The following is a 3,874-nucleotide window of genomic DNA, read 5'->3' on the forward strand; positions in this document are numbered from 1 at the left end:
CCTCAGCTCTTCTTTATTCATGTATTCTTCGTCTCAACGTTTCTAATGCTCCAATTTCCTCATCTCCATGAATTATTCCTTCATATGCTTCTTGATTTCTCTCTACCTGTCTATGGTTTCTGGTTTGCTGCTCTTCTTTTACTTCTTCTGCGGAATTTGATTGCCAAGTGTGTATACTCACCCTATCATAATCAATATTCCTTCCTTGTACTAGTGTTTGTTGAACTGGTAGTTGAATTTGATTTTCTCCATTATTTCTCATTCTAGTAGATTCTCCCATTTCACTTCTTTCTCTTCCAGCAATTCTCTTGCTTCTTCTAACAGTGGTTGGTTGTTCTGATGTATTTCTTCTCCTAGCCATTTCTTCAATGTTAAATAATTGCAAGAAATTATGTAAAATTCTTAATCAATCACTCCAAATCTTCACAAATCTCAATAATAATCTTCAATTTTTTCTAGAATAATCTTCGATGCGTCCCTGTTTCTAGCGCCATTATGTAGTTGCAGGAAATCCTACACTACACCCCTCATATGATTTCATTAATACTCAACTCATTTTAGATTAACAATCTTATTTGTATTGATGAATCTTTCAACAATCTTACAAGAAAAGATAAGGAATCAAGAATAACCACTGCTCTAGATTTTCTCTCTCCTATTTACTTATTTCTTACTCAAAAAAGATCTCCCCTTTCCTTTACAATTGAACGACTATTTATAGGGAAATACCTAGTGGATGACAGCTAATCTGTCCCTTATTTTCGGATATGTCTCACGACATTCTCGCAACCTTACAAATGTTACTCTCGCAAACTCTCTTATTTTCGCAGAATCATTACATTTTTCTCATGATTTTAGCTCACGTCTTTTATTATGTCACTTCTAAAATTGTTCTGCGACGCTGTTGTGTTGTCTTACCGATAATTTCGTTGAGGCATTATTGCTGCGAGATTCTGATCCTACAAATATAGAGGTTGATGTTTAAACTGCGATAATTTATATCTGAAATTTGCTTAGTTTTGATGTAACACCATTTCATTTTATTAACTTTGAGCAGAATCCAAGGAGGCATACCAAAATTACTTAGTTAGCTTCGCTGCAAGAATGACAAAAACTACAAGAACTACTAGCCAGAAAGGTCATTGTGGGTATATTGTTGGGTAAAAATCCATATCATGGTAACTACAGTTTATAATATATTGAACATGTTGAACCTTTGAATGTCATAGAACCTATGCATCAACAAACTTTTAGTAACCATGCTAATGTGGTCAGTTTCAGAGATACAGATGGTATCCCATCCATATGATGTGCCAAATCTGGTGATGCAGTATTTCAGAAGGAAACTTTTAGCTTAAAAATAAGTATGCAGTCTATTGCGGCCGAATGCGTGTTCGGCACTGTTGTACCTATGTTAAACACTTTTGAGTTTTGGGTAATTTAAGATTTTGTACAAGGGATTCTGAATGTTTACTTGAACCATGCTAAGTTTTCTTATACACAAAATTGGTTAAAAAGACCACAATCAACAATTTCTGGGTGAAAAAGACTTGTACATTTTGATACTGTTTAAATGGACAAAAATTAAAAAGATACCGTTCAAATGGACAAAAATATAAAAATAGCCAGGATGTAACGAGTTTCATCCTACCCATTTTCAAATATTTTTTCTTATTTTTAATTTATATCAGGATGCATTCAGTTTCATCTTTGCTATTTTTTAAGTTTAAGCCGCGATGAATCCAGTTTCATCCTTTGCTATTTTTTTTGTGTCCATTTTATCCATACTAATTTTTACTCGTCCATTTGAACCATGTTTTAAAAAATTTTGGACAAATAATCCATTTTCCGTCTATATCGGTTAACAAAAAAACTAATTGAGTATCGTTTTTTCAAACTTGCATAACTTTTCTCAAACTTGCAGAACTTTGAAAAGCGTACTAAATGAGTATCGTCTTTCTCAGCCCTTATTTGGAAGTGTCGCATGTTGTGGGGCTTGAATCATTGATGTGGGGTTTGAATCATTGATAATGGTAATTGTCTGTGGGTGGGACTGTATTAGTACGAGTGATTGAGACACGAAGACTTTGGGTAATTGCTTAGCTTTGATATTAATTCATCGGACTGCTTACATGCTTACAACTCTTTTTATATTCATGTACTTAATGCATGCTGACATGATTTTACATTCCATGCAAATGCAAAGCAACAAAAAGTCAACTATGCGTCATAATTATATAACAAATAAGTACTGGGTAATAAGATTTGAGCATAAACGCTATTAAGGTCGTGACCAATTTCAAGCTTTGTGTTGGAATATATGGCATGCCAGCAAGTCAATGACAAGATTGGAAAACCAAGGCAGTAACAAGAATACCAAGTCAGTAACAACATTGTGTAATCTAGTTAGATAAGCTTAATCTAGCTAGTCTTAGGGTTTATTGATTCCTATTACTCCTATAAATAGAAAACATAATGTAAGTGTAAAGATATCTCAGTATGTACTATTGTTGATCAATAAACAATCATCCATACGGGGTTTCATGTGGATGTAGGTCGAGTGACCGAACCACTTTAATTTCTTGCGTGTTGTGTTTATCTAATCCTTACTCTGATCATAAATCTAATATGGTACAGAGCAGGAAAAGATCCAAATATATTTTTCTGATCAATCGCTTCCGCATTCATTTTTGTTTATCGACGATGTTATTTTTTTTTTTTATTTTTTTTTGAGTACTCAATATCGAACAAGTATATTACTTCTCACAGTTTACTCTATCATATTTAGCATCGTCGTTGCTTCCGCATCTAATTTCTATTCTTTTGTTGTCTCTGATCTCATATTTTCATCATTATGAGTCGAAGAATTAAGTCGTTGTTGACTCAAGTTATGCTGAACAACGAATCATTTTATTCTCTTTTATCTTCACCAGATGAGTTATCCAAACTCATCTTTCTTTTAAAATCCGCAACTCGATGATTATTCCCTAACTGTTTGGGATATATAATTTTTCAGTCGAAGTGTGTGTTTTCATACCTCAAGTATCACGAGGATTCATCTTAGTGGATTAGATATCAGTGTTCCACTATAATCAAATTATTCTTCTTTTATGAATTTTTATATAAGAATGGTTACCAAGTGAATCAAATTCTCAATTTTTGGTTCATTTTGTCAAGAATCGTTTACATTTTCGGATCTCAAAACTTCCGGAAATATTTCCATAATATCTTGCTTCAATGTCGCAGTTTGTGTGACTTATTTTTATCGGTCAAGCCACTTCAGATTCTCCTTAAATTTTGGATCTCGTTATCTAATGCTTTTGTTGATCAGTTGAAAGCTGTATTTGCAAGTTTGCTTTTAACTTCAAAGGCTTATTTTCATACCACAGTAGGCCAGTACTCGTCGAGAAGGCATATTGTTTTCTTGTGTTATCAAGTTCTAATCTTGAATCAGCTTCAGTATTGATCCTAAATAAATGGTAAGTACTGAAGGTTACTATTAATCCTCATCTAAGCTTTTTAGCTAAGAATCAATTTTTAAAATCCAAGATAAGGAAGTGAAGCTCGTTTTCTTCCTGTTTTGCTATCTTTGTAAAGAGCTTTGGTTAGTTTGATAAGCCATCACCTTTTGGAAAACTAATTGAAAAAATCTGACAGTGGTTGTTTATTCATCCACTCATTATTACTCTTGGCTTCTCCCTGGGTTGTTATATTTATGACTGTTCGTCACATACCATTATCTGCTTTGATCAACAGTTTTTGAATAACAAATCTCTTTTGTTGTTCTCTTAATCTTATATTCATTGTTGTTGGTTTCCTTGCATCAGCAATTTCATTTTCGTCTATGTTTTGGATTTTTTTTAGATCAAACATA

Source organism: Papaver somniferum, chromosome 10, assembly GCF_003573695.1.
Source record: "Papaver somniferum cultivar HN1 chromosome 10, ASM357369v1, whole genome shotgun sequence".
NCBI lineage: Eukaryota > Viridiplantae > Streptophyta > Magnoliopsida > Ranunculales > Papaveraceae > Papaver > Papaver somniferum.